Raw genomic sequence first — 15,800 nt, 5'->3', positions numbered from 1 at the left:
AATAAAGCCCCTTGAATTGAATTGAATTGAGAGAAAGTAAGGGAGAGGGGAGAGAGAATCAGGAATTGAGAGAGAGCATAATAAAGCCCCTTGAATTTAATAGAAATCGTGAGAATTATAATGTTAGTGTCATAGAACAAACAGGTTGCCCATACATTGGAAACCAGCCTACAGGAAGCTAGAGATACAGGTATTTCACTTGATCCTCTCCGTATTGGGCCTGACCGAATCCCTATGCGGGAGAGAAGAGATGAATCGGAGTTGACGTAAGAGCCCCGTTCTACGCCGCTGCTGCGCTGTCGAAAGCTGCAACGCTGCTGGTCGGGAGCAGAAAAACCATGCTCCGTTCGTCTAGGATTAGGCATATAACATATTATACCCGTGGTTATTGACAACAATTGACATGTGGATACTATTGACACGATAATAACATCATCGTTGACAACCTGCTTAAACGTATGTATAATCGCCTTCGTGGCTTTCTAATAGAATGCTTCGATATAATGGGGAGAGAGGGAGAGGCAATGCAGAATTGCTTGGACAGCATTGAATGGGAAGCTGGAAAATGATGCCGTAGCATCATAACGGTGAAGGCGCAGTAAAAACAGGTCTTCCTTCAAAAAAATGCGGTTATTGACATGTCTAGATCGTTTCGAATGTAAACTATTTAATCGTGTGGTGTTTAATCCCATTGTTGACTTTCTGATCTTGACTCTTTATCCAAAGACATTCGACTATAGTACTCACGACAACACAGCGCAACCTCCATTAGGCCTAATTAACGCCATCTTAATGACAATGCATGGCACATATATGCATTATATCGCAATTATGGTGAGAAACCAAGTGATTGATTCTTGGCTATGTGGTTAAATAACAAGATAAACAGACATTGCCCATGTGCCATCATCTCGCAATGAATCCTTACAAAGGCGAGGAAGCTGTTTGACACACGGTACCGGGCGGTGGATGATAATGGTGGAGGCTGGGCTACATAATAACACAGACCTGTCATCGACATTCTCAACTGAACAGAAACAACAGCCAATCATTTTCTAGACACGTTCGGTAGGTTTGTGGGTGTTTTAGACTAGAGTAGTCAATATTTTCTATGTAACCGTTCTGGAACTGGAAAGGAATCATACGTTGCCATGTAACGGGCCTTTCCTTTAGCATACCCAGTTACATTGTCTCCACAACCATCACTGTATCGATTTGGGTGGGCGCATTCCCAGTGATCACCACATATGGGAGGGGTGATGTTGGGTGTATTTATATTGTTGTTTTGGGAATAGACAGTGCACGTCAACGCTAACGCGGAAATATTAACAGATGTTAACATAACAAGATATCCACATTGTTCAATTATGGATACACTATATTTACTATGTTATCGATTAGTGAGAGTATAGCCTAGGTCTATATGATAGCATATATGCTCTATAGCGTAAGCGATGGATTTATCAAAAATATTCCGGCTCGTATGACTCGTATCACCAATATATTAATATGATGGATCACTTGGTCTGCTATCAGACATATTCTATATTGCGATAACAAAAGCAGCGCTTTCTCTTGCCCCATATTTCCCTTTCGCTTATGGGTGTTTTCATTGCCTTGTAACCTATTAAACCCCTATCGAGAGAGGGCGAGATGCAACCAAGCGTTCCTGTGCTGCTGCGTATCGTCCTGTTATGTATCCCGCATTTTTCCATTTTAGTTCTGGCTGACAGGTACTTTCATGTCTGATGTGATATCTGCTCAACACAGACAGGGCAAGTACATCATTTCAACAGCAGGCCTATGCTACCACGCAGCTGCTTCGCAGCTTTACATGTCTGTAGGTCTACCGGGGAATGTCTCCCATAACCCGGACAGGCTGGCACAAGTTCGGGCGTGTCGCCCCCGGCCTTAAGCAGCCCAGCTGCGGCTTAACTGTGTCTGTCTCGTCCCTGGTCGTCTCGTCCCTGTTTTCCTATGTCTATCAGGCTGGTGGGTGGGTAGCTGTGGATGTGTGTGTGTATTGGTGGGGTTTGGGTAGGTAGGTGTGCGGGCGGGCGGGTGGGTTAAGTGTGTGGGTGTCTGTGGGTGGGTGGGTGTGTGCATATGTCTATCAGGCTGTATAATACATTGCATTACATCCAGTGTATTTCTTATGAGACAGGGGAGAGGATAAAAGAGGGGTGGAGAGGGGAGAAACACTGTATCAGCAATCCCAAAGCCTGATAGATGTGAGGCTACAGAATGATGAGAAACACTGTATCAGCAGTCCCAAAGCCTGATAGATGTGAGGCTACAGAATGATGAGAAACACTGTATCAGCAGTCCCAAAGCCTGATAGATGTGAGGCTACAGAATGATGAGAAACACTGTATCAGCAGTCCCAAAGCCTGATAGATGTGAGGCTACAGAATGTTGAGAAACACTGTATCAGCAGTCCCAAAGCCTGATAGATGTGAGGCTACAGAATGTTGAGAAACACTGTATCAGCAGTCCCAAAGCCTGATAGATGTGAGGCTACAGAATGTTGAGAAACACTGTATCAGCAGTCCCAAAGCCTGATAGATGTGAGGCTACAGAATGTTGAGAAACACTGTATCAGCAGTCCCAAAGCCTGATAGATGTGAGGCTACAGAATGATGAGAAACACTGTATCAGCAGTCCCAAAGCCTGATAGATGTGAGGCTACAGAATGATGAGAAACACTGTATCAGCAGTCCCAAAGCCTGATAGATGTGAGGCTACAGAATGTTGAGAAACACTGTATCAGCAGTCGCAAAGCCTGATAGATGTGAGGCTACAGAATGTTGAGAAACACTGTATCAGCAGTCCCAAAGCCTGATAGATGTGAGGCTACAGAATGTTGAGAAACACTGTATCAGCAGTCCCAAAGCCTGATAGATGTGAGGCTACAGAATGTTGAGAAACACTGTATCAGCAGTCCCAAAGCCTGATATATGTGAGGCTACAGAATGTTGAGAAACACTGTATCAGCAGTCCCAAAGCCTGATAGATGCGAGGCTACAGAATGTTGAGAAACACTGTATCAGCAGTCCCAAAGCCTGATAGATGTGAGGCTACAGAATGTTGAGAAACACTGTATCAGCAATCCCAAAGCCTGATAGATGTGAGGCTACAGAATGTTGAGAAACACTGTATCAGCAGTCCCAAAGCCTGATAGATGTGAGGCTACAGAATGTTGAGAAACACTGTATCAGCAGTCCCAAAGCCTGATAGATGTGAGGCTACAGAATGTTGAGAAACACTGTATCAGCAGTCCCAAAGCCTGATAGATGTGAGGCTACAGAATGTTGAGAAACACTGTATCAGCAGTCCCAAAGCCTGATAGATGTGAGGCTACAGAATGTTGAGAAACACTGTATCAGCAATCCCAAAGCCTGATAGATGTGAGGCTACAGAATGTTGAGAAACACTGTATCAGCAGTCCCAAAGCCTGATAGATGTGAGGCTACAGAATGTTGAGAAACACTGTATCAGCAGTCCCAAAGCCTGATAGATGTGAGGCTACAGAATGTTGAGAAACACTGTATCAGCAGTCCCAAAGCCTGATAGATGTGAGGCTACAGAATGTTGAGAAACACTGTATCAGCAGTCCCAAAGCCTGATATATGTGAGGCTACAGAATGTTGAGAAACACTGTATCAGCAGTCCCAAAGCCTGATAGATGTGAGGCTACAGAATGTTGAGAAACACTGTATCAGCAGTCCCAAAGCCTGATAGATGTGAGGCTACAGAATGTTGAGAAACACTGTATCAGCAATCCCAAAGCCTGATAGATGTGAGGCTACAGAATGTTGAGAAACACTGTATCAGCAGTCCCAAAGCCTGATAGATGTGAGGCTACAGAATGTTGAGAAACACTGTATCAGCAGTCCCAAAGCCTGATAGATGTGAGGCTACAGAATGTTGAGAAACACTGTATCAGCAGTCCCAAAGCCTGATAGATGTGAGGCTACAGAATGTTGAGAAACACTGTATCAGCAGTCCCAAAGCCTGATATATGTGAGGCTACAGAATGTTGAGAAACACTGTATCAGCAGTCCCAAAGCCTGATAGATGTGAGGCTACAGAATGTTGAGAAACACTGTATCAGCAGTCCCAAAGCCTGATAGATGTGAGGCTACAGAATGTTGAGAAACCCTGATGAAGTCAGCTTGCTGACTGGCTAATTATTATAATTACTTGATCTGATCTACAGAATGTGCAGCTATCTCCTTTCCATTTCTAAGTCTGCAGAATGTCAACACAACACAATATAACAGAGATACATCATCCACCCTGCATCAGAGAGAACTAGAGAGGCAGTTGCGTGCTCTACTTACCTGTGTTTATCTACAATATGCTTAGTAGACATTTCACTAGAGACAACTTGTACATCAAGCTACTATGTTACGTAAAGAGAGTAATCTTCTTATAGTCAGGAAATGGAAAGAACTCTTGAGAGGGAGGGAGGGAGGGAGGGGGGGAGGGTGAGGGTTGAGGGAGAGAGGAGGAAGAAAGGTGGGAGAGAAATGTGGGAGGTGTAGAGAGGTGGGAGAGAGGAGGAAGGGAGAGAGGGGAGGGATTGAGAGAGGATTGAGGCAGATAGGAGGGAGAGAAGAGGGAAAGAGGTGGTAGAGAGAGAGGAGGGAGGGAGAGAGAGAAGGGAGGGATTGAGAGAGGATTGAGGGAGAGAGGAGGGAGAGAGGTAGTAGAGAGAGAGGAGGGAGGGTGGGAGAAGGGGGGGAGGGAGGGAGGTGGTAGAGAGAGGGGGTGGGAGAAGGGGAGGGAGGAGGTAGGTGAGAAATAGACATGGACAAGGACGGGACTGGGTTGGTAGTGACTTGTCATTGTATCTGGGGGCTCTATCAGAGACGTAGGGAGGGACAGTGCTTTCAGAAATTATTCATACCCCTTGACTTATTCCACATTTTGTTGTGTTGAATTCAAAATGGATTAAATTGATGCTTTTTCTCACCCATCTACACACAATAATTACCCATAATGTCAAAGTGAAAACATGTTTTGATTTTTTTTATATATATTGAAAATGAAATACAGAAATATCTCATTTACATAAGTATTCACACCCCTGACTCAATACATGTTAGAATCACATTTGGCATTGATTAGAGCTGACAGTCTTTCTGTCTCTTAAGAGCTGTTCATACCTGGATTGTACACAATTTGTACATTCTTCTTTTTAAAATTCTTCAAACTGTCAAGTTGGTTGGTGATCATTTAAGTCAATTCTGTAATTAGGCCACTCAGGAACATTCAATGTCATCTTGGTAAGCAACTCCAGTGTATATTTGGCCTTGTGTTTTAGGCTATTGTCCTGCTGAAAGGTGAATTTGTCTCCCAGTGTCTGTTGGAAATCAGACTGAACCAGGTTTTCCTCTAGGATTTTGCTTTTGGCTTAGTTCTCTTCCATATCTTTTTATCCTAAAAAACTCCCTAGTCCTTGCCGATGACAAGAATACCCATAACATGATGCAGCCACCACCATGCTTTAAAATATGAAGAGTGGCACTCAGTGGTGTGTTGTTGGATGTCCCTCAAACATAGCACATAGTTCATTTCTTAGCTTTTTTCAGTTTTACTTTACTACCTCATTGCAAACAGGATACATGTTTTGGAATATTTTTGTTCTGTAATATTTGTTTTCTTTTCACTGCCATTCTGTCATTTAGGTTAGTATTGTGGAGTAACTACAATGTTGTTGATTCATCCTCAGTTTTCTCCTTTCACAGCCATTCAACTCTGTAACTGTTTTAAAGTCACCATTGGCCTCATGGTGAAATCCCTGAGCTGTTTCCTTCCTCTCCGGCAACTGAGTTAGGAAGGAGGCCTGTATCTTTGTAGTTACTGGGTGTATTTATACACCATCCAAACTGTAATGAATAACTTTACCATGCTCAAAGGGATATTCAGCATCTGCTTTTTATTTTTTATTTTTTACCAATCGGTGCCCTTCTTTGCGAGGCTTTGAAAAACCTCCCTGATCTTCGTGATTGAATCTGTGTTTGAAATTCGTTGGTAGACTGAGGGACCTTATATATAATTGTATGTTTGGGGTACAGAGATGAGGTCGTCATTCAAAAATCAAGTTAAACACTATTATTGCACACAGAATGAGTTCATGCAACTTATAATGTGACATATTAAGCACATTTTTACTCCTGAACTTATTTAGGCCATAACAAAGGCAAACCTCAAGGAATACTTATTGACTCAATACATTCCTACTTGTCATTTTCAATTCATTTGCAAACATTTCTAAGAACACAATTCCAATTTGACATTATGGGGATATTGTGTGTAGGCTAGTGACACACAATCTCAATACAATCCATTGTAAATGCAGGCTGTAACGTAACAACGTGTAAAAAATTCAAGGGGTGTGAATACTTTCTGAAGGCACCGTAGTGTGGTGTTGGTAATAATATTCCCATCTCTGTAGCTGCTCGGGGCGCACCGTCTCTGGGAAGGTCTGCTCTGAGTCCCAGCCCAGTCCTTATGATGAGAGACCTGAGGAAGAGAGGGAGTGGGAGGCAGGGAGGAGGATGATGTCCTTTGTTCACACTAATGATGTAAGAGTGAGGAAGGGAGGGAGGGAGGGAGGGAGGGAGGGAGGGAGGGAGGGGGTCACAGGGAGGGGAGGCAGGGAGGAGGATGATGTCCTTTGTTCACACTAATGATGTAAGAGTGAGGAAGGGAGGGAGGGAGGGAGGGGGTCACAGGGAGGGGAGGCAGGGAGGAGGATGATGTCCTTTGTTTCCAGCTTTCCCTTAAAGTGTGTGTGTGTGTGTGTGTGTGTATTCAAATTCCTTTATTGGCATGGCAAGAGAACCTGTGTGGTCTCTCTTATTTCCCTCTCTCTCTCCCCCCCATCTTTGTCTCTCTTATTTCCCTCTCTCTCTGTCTCTGTCTCTCTCTCTCTCTCTCTCTCTCTCTCTCTCTCTCTCTCTCTCTCTCCCCCCATCTTTGTCTCTCTTATTTCCCTCTCTCTCTGTCTCTCAATTCAATTCAATTCAAGGGGCTTTATTGGCATGGGTAACATGTGTTAACATTGCCAAAGCAAGTAAGGTAGATAATATATAAAGTGAAATAAACAATAAAAATTAACAGTAGACATCACACATACAGAAGTTTCAAAACAATAAAGACATTACAAATGTCATATTATATATATATATATATATATATATACAGTGTTTTTACAATGTACAAATGGTAAAGGACACAAGATAAAATAAATAAGCATAGATATGGCTCTCTCTCTCTCTCTCTCTCACTCTCTCTCTCCCCCATCTTTGTCTCTCTTATTTCCCTCTCTCTCTGTCTCTCTCTCTCTCTGTCTCTCTCTCCCTCTCTCTCTCTCTCTCTCTCTCTCTCTCTCTGTCTCTCTCTCTCCCTCTCTCTCTCTCTCTCTCTCACTCTCTCTCTCCCCCATCTTTGTCTCTCTTTCTGTCTCTCGCTGGGTGGATAGATAGAAGCAGACAGGGGATATTCGAGGAGAGTGCTTTCAGAGAAACAGACAGAAGGCCAGGTCATTGAGGCGTGTGATAGCCTAAAAAGATTGTGTGTCTTCCTGCCAGCGACCCAACAACACAGAGCCGTAGCCCAGTTTATTTGAAAATAAATAGTTTGGGTTTGTTCTGTTGTCTGTAATGGATTATCCTGTATGTGTTGGACCTCTATGACCATCAACACAAGACAGGAATTGGTATTTATTGACACTTCAGCCCTCATTCAGACGCAACGTTTTCATATTGTGTTTATTAGTTATTTGGTGTTTGGTGTGTGTAAGTGTGTTTGAGTTACTGTGTCCTGTCTGCGTGCATTTTTGAGTGTGTGTGTTTGTGTGTGCGCCTGTGTGTTTGATAGCCGGAAACCCCTGCCCTGTGGTCGAACACTCAGGAGACATCTCACTGTGTACGCCAGATGGCCATCGATGACACGGGGAGGAGGGGTGGGCCTGGAACCACAAGACAAATAGCTGTGAGACAAGGGCTTAATCCTGGACACATGAAAAGTAGGGTGTATACGGAGGGTACTGGGTAACAGCAGACGAACAACAGTGGGACTAAGGACTGAAACGGGGGGGGGGGGGGGAGTTTGCTGATGCTTGTCAACGGTACCTGCAGGTGGTCTTGAGAAGAGCCGAGCTGACGAACATCTGGGCTGAGGGTGACGAACATCTGGGCTGAGTGTTTGTTGACTTCAACTTCTTGCTCCGTGAAGAGCTGGGGCTGATATCCCATGGAGCAGTCGAAAGGGGATTGCCCAGTGGCCAAGTGTTCCTAGCATACTCCACCCAGACCAGTTGCTGGCTCCAGGTGGTGGGGTTGGTAGAGTGACGAGGCACCGAAGAGTTGTTTCCATGTCTTGATTGGCTCGCTCCGACTGGCCGTTGGACTGGTGCTGAAACCCGGAGGACAGGTTGGCCGACGACTCAATAAGTGTGCAGAACGCCTTCCAGACTCGGGACGAGAACTGAGGACCACGATCACAGACAACGTTGCCCGCGAGTCCATGGAAGTCCAGGGAAATATGGGACCAGGGGCAATGAGGAACAGGGAGTGGCTGAAGGAGGCCAGACAGAGCTTGCCGCATAGTAATATTTTGAGCACACACCGTGCATGCAGAGACGAAGGCCGAGTCATGAGGAACCATAGTGGGCCACCAGAAGCGTTGTCGGAGGAAGGCCAGGGTTTGATGGGCGCCAGGATGACAGGTTAGCCTGGAGGAATGAGCCCATTCCAGGACCTGAGACCAGGCCGAATCAGGGACGAACATCCGGTTAGCCGGGCCCCCCACCTGGGTCCGGCTGGGAACGTTGTGCCTTGCGGACCAGGGCCTCAATACCCCAGACAACCGAAGCCACAAGACATGAGTTAGGGAGGATGGTCTCAGATTCAGAGGATGTGGCAGTAGAACTTTACAGGCGAGAGTGGGCATACGGCTTCACATTTTTGGACCCTGGGCGGTAGGAGTTGAACCTGGTGAATAACAGGGCCCAACGGGTCTTCCTAGAGTTAAGGCGCTTGTGGAGGAAGAGCGGTAGCACAAGCCTTGCTGAAAACCTCCAGGTCATGGTAATCTACGTTAACGGCAGAGAAATCCGAGGCTGAACTTAACCCCGGAGGCGGACGTCCCGGGGCAGGCGACGCCACCTTAAGGCAATGTGAGCGGCAGAACGGGCTCCGACCCAGGATTGAACCCGTCGTCCAGTCACTAATGGTGTTGTGCTTCTGGAGCCATGAGAATCGCAAAACAACAGGGAAGTGGGGAGATTTGATGAGGAGAAGCTGTATGGACTCACTGTGATTGCCTGATACCCGCAGTTTATTGGGAACTGTGCTGTGCGTGACCCTGCCAATAGAGCGGCCGTCCAGGGCTCTGGCGTCCATGGGGGTGGAGAGGAGTTGTATGGAGATACCTAGCTCAGATACCAGGATAGTGCCCATAAAACTCCCATCTGCTCCAGAGTCGGTGAGCACCCGAGACTTAGACCGGTCACCCCACAGCAGGATAACAAAAAAAGGAAGTTTGAATAATGGGAAACAGATCAGGGTGTGACCGTACTCTTAAAATATATAGATATGGAGCAGCCCCAGATTTGACCATTGGGGCAGCCACTATAAAGGCAAAAAAACTACTCAAAAGATTTGAAGCTTCCAGTGTATTCCAACTATGCTCTCATCTTTCAGATACAATTGGAACTACGTTAATATCCCATATAGCATTGCAAAGTTAGAGCTAAAAGTCTGATGGCACTTGCGCCCATAGCATGGGACATTTAAACTCAACCAGATCCTTCAGACAATCCCTTAATCCCATTTCAAGGTTCAACAGTGGGTGGGTGAATGCTAGCACATTAGGCTAATGCTGTTAGTTTTAGTCTGAATTTGTGTGGTGGTTGTTGGCTTGTCCTCGGTGTGCTAACGCGCTAGGCTATTGCTGTTAGCTTCTGGTGTGGTGATTGTTGGCTTGTCCTCAGAGTGCTGACACGCTAGGCTATTGCTGTTAGCATCTGGTGTGGTGATTGTCCTCAGAGCGCTAAAATAAACTAATAGGCGAGGCTAATCCTGTTAGCACCACTTTCCCTCTCTGGAAACAGAATCAGACAAGGAACTCTCAGCAACAGTGAAGCTGTCAGGTGGCTAATCAGTCACCGTTTGAAGGGTTATTCTTGCACCTGGCAGGAGAGACATTTCAGTTAGCCTGGGAATTGCCCGCTGAGATTGAATGGACTTGACCTGCAATGCTAATCTGTAGCTCGCTCAGCAGATAGAGCAGTCTATTGTGTGTGTGTGTGTGTGTGTGTGTGTGTGTGTGTGTGTGTGTGTGTGTGTGTGTGTGTGTGTGTGTGTGTGTGTGTGTGTGTGTGTGTGTGTGTGTGTACTGTCTCTAACCAACACCTGCACTGTCAGTCTCTGTTCTAAAAGGTCAACATCTATTTATATATTTCTCTGACTCTATCTCTCTGTCTCTCTGTCTCGCTGTCTCTGTCTCTTTGTCTCTCTGTCTCTCTGTCTCTCTGTCTCTTTGTCTCTCTGTCTCTTTGTCTCTGTCTCTTTGTCTCTGTCTCTCTTTCTCTGTCATAGTCACAGCTTTCCTTAAATTTGGGGCAGTCAAAGTGGTCAGGTATTCTGCCATTGTGTACTCTCATTTTAGGGCCAAATAGCGTTCAAGTTTGCTCGGTTTATTTGTTAATTCTTTCCAATGTGTCAAGTAATTATCTTTTTGTTTTTCTCGTAATTGTTTGGGTCTAATTATATTGCTGTCCTGGGGCTCTATTTGTGTTTGTGAATAGTCCCAGGACCAGCCTGCTTAGGGGACTCTTCTCTAGGTTCATCTCTGTAGATCATTGCTTTGTTATGGAAGGTTTGGAATCGCTTCCTTTTAGGTGGTTGTAGAATTGAATCTTGTCTCTTTTCTGTATTTTGATAATTAGCGGGTATCGGCCTAATTCTGCTCTGCATGCATTATTTGGTGTTTTACATTGTACACAGAGGATATTTTTGCAGAATTCTGCGTGCAGAGTCTCAATTTGGTGTTTGTCCCATTTTGTGAATTCTTGGTTGGTGAGCGGACCCCAGACCTCACAACCATAAAGGGCAATGGGCTCTATGACTGATTCAAGTATTTTTAGCCAGATCCTAATTGGTATGTTGAATCTTATGTTCCTTTTGATGGCATAGAATGCCCTTCTTGCCTTGTCTCTCAGATCGTTCACAGCTTTGTGGAAGTTACCTGTGGCGCTGATGTTTAGGCCAAGGTTTATATAGTTTTTTTGTGTGCTTTAAGGCAACAGTGTCTAGATGGAATTTGTATTTGTAGTCCTGGCGACTGGACCTTTTTTGGAACACCAAATTTTGGTCTTTCTGAGATTTACTGTCAGGGCCCAGGTCTGTCAGAGCTCAGGTCTGGCAGGGCCCAGGTCTGGCAGGGCCCAGGTCTGGCAGAATCTGTGCAGAAGATCTAGGTGCTGCTGTAGGCCCTCCTTGGTTGGTGGCAGAAGCACCAGATCATCAGCAAACAGTAGACATTTGACTTCAGATTCTAGTAGGGTGATGCCGGGTGCTGCAGACTATTCTAGTGCCCTCGCCAATACGTTGATATATACGTTGAAGAGAGTGGGGCTTAAGCTGCGTCTGTGTATATTTTTAACCGCACACTTGTTGTTTGTGTACATGGATTTTATAATGTTGTCTGTTCTTCCCCCAACTCCACTTTCCATCTGTCACGACTTCCGCCAAAGTCGGTTCCTCTCCTTGTTCAGGTGGTGCTCGGCGGTCGACGTCACCGGTCTTCTAGGCATCGCCGCTCCACCTTTCATTTTCCATTTGTTTTGTCTTGTCTTCCCTCACACCTGGTTTACATTCTCTCATCAATCTACATGTATATTATCCTCTGCCCCCCCCCCATGTCTGTGTGTGTAATTGTTCGTTAGAATTATTGTGTGACGCGGCAGGCTGTTTTTTTCCAGGGTATTGATTCAACCCGGGGTATTGTATTGTTGTTCATTATTTTATGTGACCAGTGCGCTATTTCACTTTTGCCTTTGGCTGGAGTGTTGTGACGCTGTTGCATCCGACTTGTGCTTCTGCCAATTAAAGTGTGTTCACTCATCTCTGCTCTGCTGCAGCTGACTCCAGTTGACCAGTTGCACAATCTGACAGATTTACACACCACCATCGAGTCAGCAGGAGTAGGTACCCCAGTTATAGGGGTAGAGGAGCGTGTCAGAGAACACGCGGCAATGCTACAACATCTCGGCGTCGCGATGGACCGCATCGTCCAGACCATGGACCGCTGGGAGAGGCAGAGAGTCCCCCCAGCGCCTCCACCAGCACAACAGGGGTTACCACTACTCGTCCCTCCTGTACAGCTGGACCTGGCCACCATTTATCTGGCTCCTTCATGAAGGGAGAGGGTGTCCGCCCTTGTCTTGTGCCTCTCCGGGAGAGCTCTGGAGTGGGCTAACACCGTGTGGGTAGAAGGAGATGTGGCGTTGGAAGACTTCGGTGAGTTCACCCACCGCTTCTGGACAGTCTTCGACCATCCTCCGAGGTTAGAGCCTGAAGCAGGGGATAAGGAGCGCCCAGGAGTTCGCCCTGGAATTCCTTACCCTGGCCGCAGGAGCGGGCTGGAACGACAGGGCCCTCATCGACCACTACCGCTGCTGCCTGCGCGAGGATGTCTGTCGGGAGTTGGCCTGTAGGGATACCAACCCTCGCCTTCGACCAGCTGGTGGACCTGTCCAGTCGGTTGGATAACCTGCTGATCACCTGCAGATGTCCAGAGAGGACTCTGTCGGTTCCCTCTCCCAGCACCACCGCTCCGGTGCCTATGGAGCTGGGAGGTACTGCGCCCAGGGACGCTGGAAGGGGGCTTTCACCTGCACCATCTGGGGCCGCAGAGGTCACACTGCTGGTCGGTGCCGGGTTGGTTCCTCTGAGAGTCGAGGTGGCAAGCAGGGCACTCTAGCGTCACCCCAGGTGAGTCAGCACCATTCTCACCCAGAGCCCTCGGTTGCACACCTGTTTTTGCATGTCATGTTTCCTGAGTTTTCCCCACATTCCCAGCATAAGCCGCTAATCGATTCAGGCGCAGCTGGGAGTTTTATAGACGGAGCATTCGCTCATAGTTTAGGAATACCCATTGTTACAGTGGATGTGCCCTTCCCAGTTAGACAGTCGGCCATTGGGGTCGGGTTGGATCAGGGAGGCCACCGCTCCCCTGGGCATGGTGACGCAGGGGGGTCATAAGGAGAGAATCCGTCTCTTTCTCACTGACTCTCCTATGTTTCCCGTGGTGCTAGGCCTACCCTGGTTACCCTGTCATGACCCCACTGTTTCATTGCAATGGAGGGCTCTCACGGGGTGGTCGCGGGAGTGCTCGGGGAGGTGTTTAGGCGTTTCTGTTGGTGCGACTACGGTGGAAAGTCCAGACCAGGTCTCCACCGTGCGCATTCCCCCCGACTATGCCGATTTGGCTCTCGCCTTCTCCAAAAAGAAGGCGACTCAATTACCACCCCATCGACAGGGGGATTGTGCGTTAAATCTCCTGGTAGACGCCGCACTTCCTAGGAGTCACGTGTATTCCCTGTCACAAGCGGAGACGGCGGCTATGGAAACATATGTCTCCGAATCCCTGCGTCAGGGGTACATTCGGTCCTGCACTTCACCCGGCTCCTCAAGTTTATTTTTTGTGAAGAAGAAGGAGGGAGGTCTGCGCCCATGTATTGACTATCGAGGCCTGAACCAGATCACTGTGAGGTACAGTTAACCGCTACCTCTCGTCGCCACAGCATCGCCACAGCGATTGAGTCAATGCACCAAACTAGATCTCCGGAGCGCTTACAACCTGGTGCGTATCCGGGAGGGAGACGAGTGGCAGACGGCGTTCAGGACCACCTCAGGGCATTATGAGTACCTCATCATGCCGTACGGGTTGATGAATGCTCCATCAGTCTTCTAAGCCTTTGTTCACAAGATTTTCAGGGACCTGCATGGGCAGGGTTTTGTGGTGTATATTGATGACATTCTGATATATTCCGCTACACGCGCCGAGCATGTGTCCCTGGTGCGCAGGGTGCTTGGTCATGTTGGAGCATGACCTGTACGTCAAGGCTGAGAAATGCCTGTTCTTTAAAGAGTCCGTCTCCTTACTAGGGCACCGCATTTCCAACTAGGGAGTGGAGATGGAGAGTGACCGCATTTCAGCCGTCAAAATTGGCCGACTCCTGCCACGGTAATGGAGGTGCAGCGGTTTCTATGGTTTGCCCATTACTACCTGATGTTTATCTGGGGTTTTGGTAAGGTAGCGGCTCCCATTACCTCACTGCTGAAGCTGTTGGCTGTCGTCAAGGCCTTGAAGGCGTGGATACATTGGCTTGAGGGGGCTTAACACCCTTTTCTCATCTGGAATGACCACCGCAATCTGGAGTACATCCGGGCGGCGTGGAGACTGAACCCTATCCAGGCAAGGTGGGCCATGTTTTTCACACATTTTAGTTTCACCCTTTCTTACAGACCAGGTTCCCAGAACGTGAAGGTAGATGCACTGTCCCGTCTGTATGTCAATTTCCTGATCGATCTCCCCATTACAGGGAAATTCCACGATCCTGGTTGTAGTGGATCGTTTCCCTAAGTCCTGCCGTCTCCTTCCTCTGCACGGTCTCCTTATGGCCCTACAGACTGCGGAGGCCCTGTTTCCACACATCTTCCGGCACTACGGGGTGCCTGAAGATATTGTGTCTGATCGGGGTTCCCGGTTCACTTCGAGGGTCTGGAAGGCGTTCTTGGAGCGTCTCGGGGTGTCGAGCAGCCTTACCCGGGGTTTTCACCCTGAGAGTAATGGGCAGGTGGAGAGAGCGAACCTGGACGTGGGTAGGTTTCTGCGATCCTATTGCCAGGACCGTCCAGGGGAGTGACCAGTGCACTATTTCACTTTTGCCTTTGGCTGGAGTGTTGTGACGCTGTTGAGTCCGACTTTTGCTTCTGCCAATTAAAGTGTGACTGTTCACTCATCTCTGCTCTCCTGCACCTGACTCCAGTTGACTAGTTGCACACACAATCTAACACCATCAATTTGTATAGCCGACCCTCATGCCAAATTGAGTCAAAGTCTTTTTTGAAATCAACAAAGCATGAGAAGACTTTGCCTTTGTTTTGGTTTATTTGTTTGTCAATTAGGGTGTTCAGGGTGAATGTGTGGTCTGTTGTACAATAATTTGGTAAAATGCCAATTTGACATTTGCTCATTACATTGTTTTCACTGCAGAAATGTTCGAGTCTGCTGTTAATGATAATGCAGAGGAATTCCCAAGGTTGCTTTTGTAGATTGTAGATTGGGGTGATCAGTCCGTGGTTCCTGTCTGTCTGTCTGTCTGTCTGTCTGTCTGTCTGTCTGTCTGTCTGTCTGTCTGTCTGTCTGTCTGTCTGTCTGTCTGTCTGTCTGTCTGTCTGTGTCTGTCTGTCTGTCTGTCTGTCTGTCTGTCTGTCTGTCTATGTCTGTCTACGTCTGTCTACGTCTGTCTGTCTGTCTGTCTGTCTGTCTGTCTGTCTGTCTGTCTGTCTGTGTCTGTCTGTCTCTGTGTCTGTCTCTGTGTCTGTCTCTGTGTCTGTCTCTGTCTGTCTGTCTATGTCTGTCTATGTCTGTCTCTGTCTGTCTGTCTGTCTGTCTGTCTGTCTGTCTGTCTGTCTGTCTGTCTGTCTGTCTGTCTGTCTGTGTCTGTCTCTGTGTCTGTCTGTCTGTCTGTCTGTCTGTCTGTCTGTCTGTCTGTC

The 15,800-nt window shown here is 47.2% G+C and overlaps 1 protein-coding gene across 1 annotated transcript in view; it reads left to right on the top strand.

The window, feature by feature from the left end:
- Positions 1-310: 310 nt before the first annotated feature.
- Positions 311-15,800, top strand: part of LOC135513738 (AP-4 complex accessory subunit RUSC2-like) — a 61,238-nt gene continuing 45,748 nt past the window's right edge. Inside the window, 1 exon segment of the mRNA XM_064936629.1 lies at positions 311-456. The gene's annotated coding sequence lies outside the window, so the exon portion shown is untranslated.

Source organism: Oncorhynchus masou, chromosome 25 (genome assembly GCF_036934945.1).
Source record: "Oncorhynchus masou masou isolate Uvic2021 chromosome 25, UVic_Omas_1.1, whole genome shotgun sequence".
In the NCBI taxonomy this organism is placed as follows: Eukaryota; Metazoa; Chordata; class Actinopteri; order Salmoniformes; family Salmonidae; genus Oncorhynchus; species Oncorhynchus masou.
This window is presented reverse-complemented; position numbering and strand designations above follow the sequence as displayed.